The sequence below is a fragment of the Natrix helvetica genome, assembly GCF_964273705.1.
Source record: "Natrix helvetica genome assembly, chromosome: 1".
In the NCBI taxonomy this organism is placed as follows: Eukaryota; Metazoa; Chordata; class Lepidosauria; order Squamata; family Natricidae; genus Natrix; species Natrix helvetica.
The window spans coordinates 135,459,664-135,475,071 of record NC_138548.1 but is presented as its reverse complement, the minus strand read 5'-3'; positions in this window follow the sequence as shown (position 1 = coordinate 135,475,071).

Below are 15,408 nucleotides of genomic sequence, written 5' to 3'. Positions count from 1 at the left end.
AGGATAAGGCAGGTGAGAAACTTTTCCTTTGCACTTCTTTCTTCCCCAGAGTAAAATACATAGTAATATCCCATTGGCAATTAAAATTAAATTAGGGTTAGGGTTAGCTCTGTTTAGATTTGGGGCAAAAAACTGCTGTGGGGGGAAGATTCTCAGTGCTCCTCTAAGGATAGGGCAGGGGACAGCTTTTCATTCCAACTTCTTTAGCTCTTGTTTCTGAACAGAGTTAACCCTAACCCTAACCCTAACCCTAATTTAATGTTAATAGCCAATGGGAGGTTACCATGTATTTTACTGTGGTGCAGATAGAAGTCCCAACGAAAAGCTGTCCCCTGCCCTATCCTTAGAGGAGTTCTAAGAAGCTTTCCCCAACACTGGTTTTTGGCCCTGAGTCTAATCAGAGCTAACCGTAACACGGCGTAGCTGCTTAAATTCAGCTATAAACAAAGCCTTGTTGTTACTGTATATTCACAGGTTTTTGGTCTGATTGATTGATTGATTGTTGTAGCATTTGGTCTTTGCTTCCTTATCTAACAGATGAGGTATGGGGATAAAAAAATGTTTTATTTAGAGATTGTGATAAAATTGTTTTTACCTGCTTGCATGAAAGGGAAAGTTACTTCTTTTTTCATTCTTCTTTCTTTTCTCCCACCATTCTTTTTTTTGTTTCACCCACTCCTCTCTTTTTTCATATATTTCTGTTGTATTATTTATAGCTTGAACTTTTATTCTGTTCTCTTATAAAGCTGAATAAAATTATTCGAAAAAATATCCCATGACATTTTGAATGCGGAATGTTCCAAAAATCAAGTGACTTTGTGCCAGGCCTTATGAACTAAATCTAATCGGAACAAAACAAATCTCATTAAAGAAGAGCATGGTTCATCTTTGACCTCTGATATAAATGTTGGCTGTATGGAGCTGTTTGTTTCTTTTTAAATGCCCAGAATAATTCATCTTTAAACATTACCTAAATGTTTATATAATTATTTTTTGGAAAAGAAGCCTGCAAATCAGTAATAGCTCTTAAGTTGTTTTTTTCTCTCCTATATACAACTGTCCCCAGTGTGTAGTGTTTGACTGCCTAATAAATCTCACAAAGGCCCACAAACCATTTTCAGATCTTAGTAACGCTGCATCATAACTTAACTGCACTTGATTTGAACTGACAATTTTGAAGAAGGATTCTCAATATCCAATTACCTAGTTCCCTGATGAGTTTCATGTTTATCTGAAAGCTCTGCTTTCTGAAGTGTGTTGAAAGGTTTTTACCCTCCCATTTTCATTTGGTTTGACACTTGTCTGCGCTCTGTTATATCAAATAAACTTTCATCCATTATTTCTCATCTTGTTTTTACTCTTCCTCGCAAGCTTAATTTCTCCTTCTGCCTAAATTATTGTTTTGACCATGTACTTGAATTTATTTAAATGGAAGATGAAATATGGGTAGTTGGTGGTTATATTAAAGATCTGAAAGCTGAAATCACTTGCATAGCTAGGTTGACTGCTAGAATTAAGAACTGGAATGGGTATCAAGAGCAGAAACTCCAGTTAGTTACGACTGTGGTAACCTGAGAGGGAAGGCAGAAAAGCTTACAAGTTTTTATTTTTATTTTTAGAAAGTTTAGAAAGTTGGCAGCAGAAATATGGGGAGGGGGACACACAGGAAAGAATTTGTGGAGAGAAAACAGTAGAATTTGCAGTATAAGTTTTGTAAAAAAGAAGTATTCTAGCTTTTTGTTCTAGGGCGACTGACAAACAAATGAAGTAAATATCTGAACTGCACAAGTTCGAGAGAGAGAGAGAGAGAGAGAGAGAGAGAGGGAGGGAGGGAGAGAGAGAGAGAGAGAGAGAGAGGATTTTTTAAAAAAACATCAGGGATATAGTCTAACCAATAGGAGATTCACAAAGTAAGTTTTTGGAAAGGAAAGGAGACAACCAAATAGAATCCTTCTGCTAATGATCTTTACATTTATCGCCCCTTAGCGTTTATAGTGTGAAAAGCTAGTGTGTGTAAAGTTGAGCATAGGTTGTCACCTGTTCATAGAACAAAAACTGACCCAATAAACTTTCTGACATTCATACCAATCCCCTATTTTCTCTTTCCCAAGCCAGGTTCATGAAGTAACAAATCACATTTTTATTTAGAAAATCTATGGTGAATACGTATGTTAAATTTTTAATGATGCAAACAGAAAATGTTAGTAGGGTGGCTATATGTTGTTACTCATTCACAAGGGTAAACAAGCAATTATCATTCACAAAAAGTGAGCAGTTTGTTAAGAGAAACAGAGAAAATGTAAATAAACAGAAGCTGCTAAGGAACTAATTGTGAAGTATGCTAGGGAAGTACCCAAAACTATTTATTTAAATAATTTTTAGGGCTGCCCCTTTCACAGCCGTGCATCCTAAGTTTCTTACTTGGTTCCTTGGTTCTCAAGAACCATTTCTTCACTGAGTGCAGTCAGTCTCCATTCTCCAGGCACATACTACCACATGTGGTGGACATGCAGCAAAGCAAGAAAATATTAGGAGAAATTACATTATTGGCTGGAAGAGATAACTAAACAGAATATAGATTCGAAGCCGGAATTATATCTGTTGGAAATAATATCAGAGGGTTATGATAAAGGCACCACCTATTTAGTTTTACATATACTGACAGCAGCAAGGATTATATTTGCCAAATACTGGAAAAATGAAAACACTCCGCCAGACGAGGAATTAATTTTTAGAATGTGCTGAAATGGATAGGTTAACTTTTAAAATTAAAGATAGAGAAGACTCAGAATATTACCTGATATGGAACAGTAGGTAGGAATTAGAGGGAAAAGGACTATGTATTAAAATAGAGATGGTGTTCAACTATGTATGATAATCTACAAAGTGTAAGTGTTATTATTAACACACCTACAAACTATGACAGTGCCAGGAAAACACCAAAAAATAACAATTTCCCCCCAAAAGACTGCAGATGAAACCAGTTTTTTTCCTAACCCTAAGGACAGGAAAGACAACCATCATGGAATAAAAACCATCAAGGCATTGTGGGAAATTATAAAGGACAGTGCCAGGAAGCTCACAGAACCAGCAACCACCTCACAATTACCTAAACAAGCAGGTATCACACAGAAACACACAAAATCTGACAAAGCTGCCTTGCACCAACCTGGCCTGCCCATAGAAAAGCAGCCACTTTTAGACACATAAAACATGTACCACCCTGCACACTTAAAAGCAACATATGGCATCACAAAAAACCATTTGCAAAAAGGAATAACATTTCTTGTAATAAACATATTCTATAAACAATAAATAAATAAAAATTCCCTAAAATAATTTAAAAAAATATATTCTATAAATAATAAAAAGTCCTTAAAAACCATTAAAAATATTCTACACACAATAAATTACAATAAAACCATTTAAAAATATTCTATCCACAATACATTTAAATGTATTGAGTATAGAATATTTTTAAATGGTTTATTTTAATTTATTGTTGATAGAATTTTTTTAAATAGTCTAACACAATTTAAAAAAAGATTCCACACACAATAATTTAAAATGAAACCATTTCAAAGTATTCCACACACAATAATTAAAATGAAACCATTTAAAATATTCCATATACAATAAATTACAATAAACCCATTTTAAAATATTCTATACACAATACATTTAAAAGTATTGAGTATAGAATTTTAAAAAATGGGTGATTTTAATTTATTTTTGATAGAATCTTTTTTAAAATAGTCTGGTGAAAGCTAGCCCGCTGCTGCCGCCACCGCACACCCCCTCGCCGCCACCGCCCACCTTCTTTTGGCCACATAGCATACGCCAGCTCGCGGCTTTCGCAAGGCAAGGCCTGAAGGCTTTCTCTTGTGAAAGCCGCGAGCTGGCATAAGCTAGCCTCCCGTCACCCCTCCTCGCGCTTAGTTGCTTACCTGAGGGAAGCAGCAAGCTGCTGGAAGGCGAAGCAAAACAAAACAAAATGAAGGGAGGACCTGCTGTGCTTTTAAACAGGTGTTAGAGGCGGGCGGGTCGACTCCAGCCTGCTCACTGATTGGCTGGAGTCCAGCCAATCAGTGAGCGGTGGGCTGGGCTAGTTTAGTGCAGACAGGCGGGAGAGTGAGCAAGCTGTGACAGAACGGGCAGGGCGAGCAAGCGACAGGGCCGGGGCAGGCGTTCCAAAACTTACTTCCAGGTCCACCGGTGGAACCTACTTCCAGGTCTACTGGTGGAACCTACTTCCAGGTCCACCAGTGGAACCTCTTCTAACTGGTTCGGTAGATTTGACGAACCAGTTCTACCGAACCGGTGTGAACCGGTAGGAACCCACGTCTGATAGAAACACACCATTTTTTTGTTTGTTTCAAGCCAGCCAACAGATGTGAACCCCACAACCTACTTTCCATGTGGGATAGGAGAGAGGCACTTGATACAAAGCTTGTGTGTGGAATAAAACCAAGAATGAGAGAAGACACCATATAAATCCTTCCAGTGGTAAACTGTAAAAGCCACTTGGTCCCTTTTTCTCCTACTGCATTTGGAGAAAGATTTACCATGGGTAGGTAGACATTTGAGGACCTCGTGGCTAAGAAGGGTAGGAGGCTGTGATCCCAACTTATTCTCTAAAGCTCTTGAAATTAGAAGACAGATACTCAGAGGATCCAGAGACAAAAATCTCTGCCCAAAAAAGCCTCTTATTACTTTCCGGCTGAACTGTGCTGCGGACAGAAAGGCTCTTTGCTTTTAAGCAACTCACTTAAGATGCTGTCAGATTGATGTACTAGTGGTACCTTTTCATTATTGGTGTCATGGCCACATGGGCTTTTAGTCAAGGAAAGCCAATCTGTCTTGTAGTGATAAGCAGGTGTCAAGCCCTGCATAGCTGGTGAGACCTATGAAGTAAGAACAAGACAGATTTCAGTAAGGTATTTTTAAATACTTGCCTGGGTAAATGCAAAATTCTGGAAATTGTAATAGGAATTTGCAATTCATAGTCAATTAATAAAGGTAGAGTCTCCTTGGAATGATCTTTCCCAGATGTCACACACACCCCTTGGGCTGATTTTCGGTTTATGGGATAATCTTAACAACTGATTTGATCCTGCTTTTCTAGCCCCTCCACAATCTCTCATATCACCACACAACACAGCTGTAGCAATGAAGCTTGACCATTTTGCCATTTTGTGACAGAAATCGAATCCCAAACCACATGAATACAATTCATAACTGTTGCAAATGGCCATCCAATATCCACAAAACTGCAGCTTTCCTGCCAATCTAAATAGTAGAAAGCATTTAAGTTTGAACAGTCACCTTCCCTCAGGTATGGGCTGCTAAGCAAATGATTTCAACTGTTCATTTTCCAGAGTGAAAGGGTTTGGTATTTTAAGAAAATAAAAGCACAACTCTGGGGACACAGAACAAAAAGTTTGTGTGTCTGATCTGGGAAAAGTCAAGGGAAGAAACAGCAGAGGCTGCTTTGGGTTGAGGTTATGGTTGGAAGGTAATGGGGGAGGGAGGGAGGCACGAACAGAGAGGAAGAAACCCTTGCACACACTTCTGACCCATGCCACCCCCACACATGCCCCAGTCTGTGCTTCCCCATGCACCCCTTCCCTGACCCACACAGCATTTCTTGACTGCCCCTCATATACCCTCTTCAGCCCACACCCCTCCCATGCGCCTTCCATGACCCACACAGCACCTCTTGGGCACCCCCAAATTGGACTTAAAATGTCCTGGGGGACCTCTCCATCAACTTTCTTCTCATAAGCAAATTAAATGAGGAAGCTGGCAGGAATTTTAGTGTGGAAGGGGAAGGAAGAAAGGAAGGAAAATAGGAAGGAAGGAAGGATATGACATAACGACAGGGAGGGAAGGAAGAGAGGCAGAGGGAAAGAGAGAGGGAGGGAGGGAGAGGGAGGAGCCAGAGAAAGAGGAAGGGGAGAGAAGGGGAGAGAGGAGGAGTGGATTACCAAAACTCCCTGGCAGCTTTCCACAAGAAAACTCAAAAGTTAGAAGTTGCTCCTGACCGTACTGCCATTTTTGCTCGTCCATGGTCATTTTCTTTCTCCATTTAGGAAACATACCTGAAACGATGACCCAACGGGGCTCATGTTGTCAAGTAAAGTTTAATTTTGTTTGCATTTTATGAGATTGATTTACCTCAAATTGGAGAAAGGGATGAAACATTAGTCACATGTTTCTGTTACAGGACCAGATGTCTACAGATGTCAGAAGGGCACAGTAGGTTGTGGGAGCCCCTTTCGCTCACATATTGGGGTTGAAGTGGGCATTAGTTGAGGCATCCCCTGAAAGAGAATTAATGGCAAGAGGTAGGAGGCAGAATCGAAATGTGTTGATGCAATAGGTTTCTGGGGGAAATTTTACACCCCCAACTCTTCTTTCTATGTTCCAGCAATGCTGCTATGATAGTTACTGTGCAGTCTTGTTGGATTTTCTGCTATTGTAGTAGAACGTACTTTCAGATTTTGTGTACACTTCAATATTTTTGAAGAGAGAAAAACTTATTTCAACTGATCCATTCCTGAGTGTTCTCCCTCTCCAATTTAATTGGGTGTTAGTTGACTAATTAAAGTAGATGAGAAAACCTTTCTAAACATTTTTCCCTATAATGATTTTTTCCTATAAATGATTTATAGTCAAGTAGTTTCACGTTTGTAGAAATCAGCAGTGAAAATACCACCTATACCGAGGAATGTGGTATCTAAGAAGAAAGTAAAGTGTATCGTAGAAATCCAGAATTAAAATTGTATTTAAACAATTTTAATTGTCGATTTTAAAAAACAAGCCTCTAGCCATTTTACCATTTAGCAGAAAATACTATTTTCTTGTGAAAGAATATCCATTGCACAGCTCCATCTCATTCTTTGATGAACTGCAGACTTTTTTCATCTGGCATTGTTCCTGTACTTCTGTTTGTTTGAAAAATAGGAACACAGCACAACCGCTTTTTATTCTTTCAACAAATAAAAGAATACAACAACACATTTGTAAATGTTTGGAATCACTTCCTATTCTCATCAGTCACAGCAAAGAAACATTTAAAAAAACACACCCTCATGAATTCTGTATCGAATCCAAGATAATAAACACAGAATTATGCAAGCAGACTAACATGTGCCTATTGGCCTATATTTTAGCAGTGTATTGATACCTCTTTTCTTCTGCGCCGCAGATTAAAGGCAACCAAATCCCTCACATTGAAAGCCTGTGCTATTTCCACCAGTGAGGGATTTTGAAGTGCAACTTCTAAAGGCTGCTGATAATTAATAACTTGGAAATGTGTCACTTTATTTAATTAGTGATGTATTTATTTTTATGTCAGAAAGGAAGAAACCACAAAGGAATTAAAAATTGTGCACGGCTGTTTACTATAAGGATTCTTGAGCTACCTTTTAACCATACCAACAAAGCTGCTTTCCAGGCTTTATGCAAGCGTTCAAAAGATATTACATATTTTGCCCTCCCTTTATTTACACACATCATAAACAGCAACCACAAAAGCAGTGTTGATGTGCTGTGTTCTTTGAGTCAGAAAACTGTTTGGCAGCCTCTTGTCTTCTGCCATTTCTTCCCCTGCTGTTGCTCAGCGAAATGATGCTAGCCTGCTTATTTCTCAGCAACAGTATCTCCACAATTCTTTACCAGGAAAAGCAAAAACATAAACATTCTTGAATGGCTGAATTAACAAATCCAGGCTGTAATTCTCTTGATATATGGTGTAGCTATGAGTTATAAATATTGTGACTAGCTTCAAACCAAATATTTGCCCATGGTTATTTGAAACATGATTCAGTCCAGGGGTGGGTTACTGCTCGCATTACTGCCGGTTCGGTACGCAAAAATGTTTCTGCTCCGTGTGCATATGCTCATTTGCACCTAAAAAGGTCTGCGCATGGGCACAATATTAAAAAAAAGGGGGGGGAAATTACATATTTTTGCAATGAAGATTGTTCGGCGCATGCACAGAACCGAAAATCAAGACGGTGCTACCGCCGATTGAACCGGTTCGGGGGTGCGGCAGGCAGGCCGAGTTACTATCTACTTGGCTGAACTGGTCCGAAATGGTAGGAACCCACCTCTGACTCAATCAAATAATTTTTTCTCAGTTCATATGACTCAATGTATGATAAACTAATCTCATAGTTCAGTCTCACACAACCCATTAGACTATAATATAATTCACTTGCTTGTGATTTGGTGTGGTTTGGCATATAAAACCAATAGTCATGATGGCAATAGCAATAGCACTTAGACTTATATACCACTTCACAGTGCTTTACAGCCCTAAGCAATTTACAGAGTCAGCATATTGCCCCCAACAATCTGGGTCCTCCTTTTACCGACCTCGGAAGGATGGAAGGGTGAGTCAACCTTGAGCCTGGTGAGATTCGAACTGCTGAACTTCAGGCAGCCTGCAGTCAGCAGAAGTAGCCTGCAGCACTCCATTCTAACCACTGCGGCACCAAGGCTCAGTAGTACACCTTACATAAGGGAAGCACTGTTCCTAGGATTATAAATTACTGGAAGTATCCATTGTTGGGCTGGTCACTTTTCCATCAGTATTCAGTTATATGTTGTAGGAACTCAAGCAGCTAAATGTTGGATAGGTTTTTCTTTCAAACTAAATAAGGTGCCAAAGAGACAGGGACTATTTTAGGGGATCACCCTTGGCTCCATGCCAGAAAAAGCAAATTACCGTATTTTTCAGAGTATAAGACACATCAGAGTATAAGATGCAACAAGGATTTGAAGAGGCAAATTTAAAAAGGTTTTGCACTCTGCGAACCTCCCAATAACGGCCCACTTTTTGTGAAAACTGGCTTTTTTTTAAACAAAAGGGCATGAATAGCTCTTAGGGGGCTTGTAGAATGCTCCTGGAGGGGTGGGGGGGCCAAAAACAAGCAAAATGGCCCCTTTTTCGCAAAATGGGCCCCTTTTTTGTCAAAAAAAGGGCATGAATAGCCTTTAGGAGGCTTATAGAGTGCTCCTGGGGGCTGGAGGGACATAAATGAGCAAAAAATAGCCTGTTTTTTGGAGCTCTCGGAAAGCCTTCTAAAAGTTATGCACTGCCATTTTGGGGAAGGTGGCGGAGTTTTGGGAGGCAAAAAATGCTGTATTCAGTGTATAAGACGCACCCATATTTTCAGCCTATTTTTGAGGGGAAAAGGTGAATTTATACTCTGAAAAATATGGTAGTTCATAGCAAATAACAAATTGTCTATCCTGAAAATATCAGGTTTACATGGGAGGAAGTAGTAGGAAGATTAATGGCAAAAGTCTTCCAGATGTCTTAATGGTTATATTTTAAAAAAGCACTGTAATCTCAAGAGTGATTGATAAAAATGTTATAGTCATTTCACAGCAGTGACGTGCGGTGAGGTTTATGACTGGTGAGGCACTGACACAGTGCTGGGTTTCAAATATTTTTAGATTTGTGGACTTCAACTCCCATAATTCCACAGCCAGGCATGCTCAGTTCCAATTTAAAGCGACAGCATTTGTTTTTCTCCTTTGCTCCTTCTTTCTTTTTCTTTTTCTTCTCCTTCCCCTCCTTCCTCCCTCTCTCCCTTCCTCCCCCTCTCTCAAACACACACACACACACACACACACACACACACACACAAGTTGGATTGGACTATCTCTCCTACCCCTTCCCTCTCTCACTCACTCTCAAACAAACCCCCCCCCCCACACAAAAGTTGGATTGGATATCTTTTCCAGTGGCTTGAAAGCAGCTCCTCTGCCATCCCCCCCCATTCCCCTGCTGCCTTTCCCAAACACCTCCACCATTGCAAATGCAGCCTGCTGTCTGGGTGGGAAATGCCTGGAACACAATAAAGCCCACCCACCACCTCCTGCTGGCAGGCTGGGGTGAGAGGAGAGGCAGAGAAGCCGGAGGGGAGCCGAGCCGAGCCTTCCAAAAGAAAGAGGCTGGGGGGAAGTGTGTGTACTACAGCATGGCTCTTTGCCTGGCTTCCTGCCTCCTCCTGTGGTCTCCTCAGTGCTCGCTTGTGCTCTCCCTCCCCAAGTGTAGTTTGATTGCAGGTGGAGCCACGTTGCCTTTTCAAACTTGTAATCAGTGAAGCTGGGCTAGATTTTTATATAGTTTTATCCAGCTGTGTGTGTGAGAGAGAGAAATGAATGGGGGCCTGGGGAGGAAGTCACTACACTTGGGGAGGGAGAGCACCAGTGAGGTTAAGCAGAGTCATCCACGGTGAGGCAGCAACTAGCTCAGCTTTTTCCTTTTACTTTTTTTTTTCATGATGAAAGTGGTGAGGCTCTGCCTCACTTGCCTCACCTGACTGCACGTCACTGTTTCACAGTATATAAATGCATTCCTAAAGACTGGTTTATGGAAGAGCAAAATGTTTTACTGTGTATATGAAAACTGAGTCCACCAAAAAGTTGAGCTATATCAGGAGTAATATGCTTTTATTCCTTTAGAAGAGCTTAGTGGAAAAGCTTGAATTATTTGAATTGGATGAAGAAAGTTGACTTACTGAAATCAAAGTATCTATCTCGAACTTCATTCCATTCTATTTATTTCAATAGTTCTTTCTTAAAAACTCGCTCTTCAAATGATGAAACCTATTGCTGGTTGGAATTTACAACATGGTGAACAAATAATCTGGCTTGGTATTGCAAAGATTCCTATGGCATAAAGGTGAAATACAGTAAGAAAAGCAATGTACAACTTCTCTGGCAGGAAATTTCCACAACCTTTCTCAATTAATATTAATGAGGAATCTCACCTAATAACAAAATGAGAAATTAAATAAAATTAGAAATGATGTTTTTTCTGCTGTCACAACTAGAAACCATTGAGCGAGAACAACATAGAAGATAATACTGATATTTTTTTTAACAGCCAGGTGTTTGCTTCAAACTAATACCCAATTCAAATCCTTCGAAGATAATGTTCTTTTATTTGTCCAGCATCTTCCATTCAGTTTCACTGTGACTGTCCCTCTTGAGTTCTATTATTAAGAAAGAGGGAGAAAAGAATGAGCAAATTTTTGTCATACTTGCCATTGAGGATAAATACTAAAAAAAAGAATATAAAGAGTGGCCTCAGGACTCCACTGGTCAACCCAGATCTCCAATCCAAGTGCATGGGGCTGCACTTTTTCTCACATTTTTGGCAACTGGATTGACAAACTAAATGTATGTCTGAAGTGTAGAAGTCTCTTAAGATCTCTCCCATGGACTATGTGATAAACCACTTTTGGATAGATATTACCACATTCCCACGACTTGATACAAGTGGTGGCTAACCTTTTTGGTGTTGAGTGCCGAAAGCACGCACAAGTGCACACACCCATCATGCAATGTGCATGCTAACCCCAGTGCATCCCGCACCCCCGTGCATGCCTGTGTGACCCCCTGTGTGCGCCCCACCCCCATGCATGCATATGCATCTCCCATGTGCCCCCTGCCTGTGCATGGCAGAGACCTGAAAATCAGCTGGCTGATCAGAGGCGTGTGCACGGCAGAACTGAGCTGAGGTGATGGCTTGCATGCCTGCAGAGAGGCTTTATATGTTTGGCACACATGCCATAGGTTCACCATTACGGCTTGATACCACCTTCTACAAAGCTGTATTTTAGCCTAGATTCCAGGTTTATAGGTTTTAGCTCTTAGAATTTCCCAGCCAGCGTGGCCACTGCTGAAAATGTGACAACTTTTACTTCACTCACAGGACTGTACAAATATAAGTTTATGATTGATGTGATAGGTCTTGAGCGATCAACTATTTATCTTATTATTCATTACCTCATTAGGTATCATTCGTATTTACCTCTTGTCTACATCACCCAGTCTCCAATAAAACATGTATACTAGCTTAAGGTCTGTCTTCAAGGCTATTATAGATTTTCGGGAGTGCTAATCAACATGATTTATAATCTGAAAATGTACCAGAACATTTTTACAGATCTGTTTCTTCCAAAGTTGTTGAACTGTGTCTTCCTCCCCCCACCCTAAAATGGCTTATTACCATATCTTGATCAACAAGGTCAGAAATAAGCCTGCAATAATTTAGGTTCAGTTAGGTTAGCAATCATGTTCTCTACAAATATAGGTATCAATTTGACTATTACACCTTCCACAGCAGAACAAGCAGTTTGAATGTTAGACTTCACCTTTAATGATTATTCAACTGAGAAACCCAACTTCATTAACTTGAGCAATTCTGCATGAAGATCTGATTACCTTTTATAGATCATTTAGCAGTAAATACATAAAACATCACATTCCACATGCCAAATATGTACACAGTTTAAGAGGAGCAATAGAAAATCTGCTAAGTATCTTTCTGAATTTTATAAAACTTCCATGGTAAGAGCATTTATAATTTCAAGCAATTTGTTTCAAATTGAGATATCACTGATAAATTGGGGTTTTCTTACAATGTGGTTTTCTTCTTAAACCACAAAAGTAGCACAACTAACTTTCCATGCTCAGTAGTGGAAGGAGACATTACAAATGAAACGTAGAAATATCAATCATAGACTTAACTTGCAAGATTAAATGCAGGGGAGAAATTACAAAGAAGAGATAACATTTTTTTTCTTTGATTAATTTTCTGATGCAACTGTCCTGTACTAATTGTTTCAAAACCTCCCAATCCCCAACAATTAACTAAAATTAATAATTGAATTGCAGGGAAGAATCTAAGAAAATTGCCCTTAGGTATTACTAGTATAAGTATGCTCTATTCTAAATTCATATTATTTCAGCAAATGGAAGTTTTGGAACACAAGACTAGCCTTAGTTCTGTTCTTGAAGTTTGCAATTTCCAGTATTGGACAGTCTACTTTGGGGTGACCTGTCTTGGTCCATTCTAGCTGAAAATAATATTTAGGAGAACAGTGAGAACTATTTTATCAAGTGATATATTCACCCAGGCTGCATATCATTTGTGAGTAATCCAATTGTTTTCCTGCCTTCTCCTATAAGAAGAATTTGGCCTCATCTTTATTGTGAAGTCTGAAAAGTAAGTAAGCAAGACGTTCCACTATCTTCTTATAACATATGATCACTTGATCAATTGTGTTACCTGCTGGCTTCTTTTACATGGAAGGTGAAGAAATAATTCATCAGTATTCCAGCTTCCTTGAAAATGCCCCATGCCTTGACAATCACTGGTCAATTGCTGCCACCTTTTCTTCTAGTACTAATACCTTTTAAAAATCTGAAAAGCTCCAACAATGGTTTCATTTTCATAATTTGGGTATCTAGTTACACAACTTACAACGTAACAGCATAACTTGCCCTTCCCTTTATAAGCAGCAAACAGCTTTTGTATATAAGTGATCCCTAGCACTGAACTTTTGGAATTGCCTAAGGCTGATTGTTTCAGGGGTAGAGAGGGGTTGAAGAACACTAGTGCTATGTCAGCAAAACACCTTAAATTGATTAATACTATGCTCTATTTTATACCGGTGTCTTTGTTTTGCTTTTGGTACCTTTGAGTTCCATTGACTTCTGGACTGCCTGACCAATTCCCTGCAGCTTTCTTGCCCTTGCCTGCTTCCTAAGGCTGAGAGGGAGTGACTGGTCTAAGGTCACTCAGCTGAGTTTGCGCCTAAGGAGGGACAATAACTCACGGTCTCCCAGTTGGCCTGATAAACCAACAGTTCCTTTGGAAACATGTGTCCATACTGCATATGTCAGCTGAAAATATGCACGATACAGTATTTGAGGGTCAACTAATGTGACTGTCTATTAAACCTTTGCTTTCTTGCTTCCATCTAAGTATTTAAGTTTGGTATTTGTGGAACTTCTTTGCAGAGGACAGCTGACTATAAAATGACTTCTTGAAAGTCACTTGTAAGGGAGGAAGGAAAAGAGAACAACCCGTTTCAGAAGCAAATTCTTTCGCTTGGTGACAAGCACATTCAAGATTCTGAGCCCTTATTTCTCCAATTTAGAGACCACCCATTTAACTCACGGAGTGACTTTATCTTCCTGATGTATTGGATTTCAAGTTCCATAACTTCCAAGCACCTGTCCAAAATCTGGGAATTACAGGAATTGAAGGTGAATACATCAGGAGGATCAGTAAAGGCAGCTGCAGAAGATTAGTCAAGGAAACCACCTCAGAAGGAATAACAACAAAGCAACTTGAAAGAAGTCTAACCTTTAAACCATACACTCTTCCTCAAAACATTCTCTCGCTGGACTTGTTTAGCTCTCCCAATGAGGAATGTATCAAGTGCTTATGGTTGTATTAGACAAATACAGAAAAATTGCAAGTTTTTTTTACTACAAATGCACATGACATTTTAACAAGTGACATAATCACCAGAGAACATAGTAGCAATTTTCATTCAGCTCCACTTGTAATTTGCTGAAAATTACGTTAGCTAACCTGCTGTCCTATAAGAATGGGGTCTACGGTTCCTCTAATCCACAGGTGTCAAATTGTGGCGTCACATTGCCGTCACGTGACATTTCGCAATATTTTTTCCTTTCCCAGTGATGGGGTGGGCATCTGGCTTGCGGGCCGCCAGTTTGGCACCCCTGCTCTAATCCTGTTTTACTGGTCATGCTGGTTGGCACTGATGGGAGCTGAAGTTAAAAAAAAATCCCCCAGGAGCCTTTGCTGGTTTTTAACTTCTCTCTACAAAATGAACAGAAAAGTTTGAATCCAATCCATTTAAAATAAATACATCAATGCCAGATGTTCTATTTGTCTGTCTGTCAAGCTGCCAAATTTATATGACTCTCACTCTCATTGTGTATGGCCAGCTCAAAATGACTTTATCTTTTACATGATATTCCTCAAACTATATTAAATTTAGAGGGAATTTGTACTGGGAGTCGTTCAATATTTCATATTTGTATAGGCTGAAATAGCTGCAACACATTTGTCACATGTAGAAATTCATCTAATGGGTAGTATGAAAAATTACCTTTGTCCATGTTGTTCCACTAAATTGATCTGGGTGATTTGTCTGATAAAGTAAACCTATCTTATTTAAGTCTTCATAGCATTCTTAAAGCAGGCTACCATAGATTATGTATTACCAGATGAGCTAACCAATTAGGACCATTTAAATTACACTATTTGATCAGGATTCTTAATCACTACTTCATGGATTATTGCACTATAGAATCGTTGCTGCCAGTTGTCTATATTGAATAAATTTGTGCACGTCATGAGGTCCTAGTATGTCTTTCTGGTGTTTTAAAGAATAGAAGAATATAATGATTGAGTTTTTCTCTCTCTCCTTGTTGTAATGTATAGATGCCCAAGTCATAGGGTGATCAATATTTTCTATAGATCAGTAGTTATTGCCAACTTGTAAAAGCCATTAACACAAAGCTATGCACATTTTACACAGTGCAAAACCATTACAATAAACC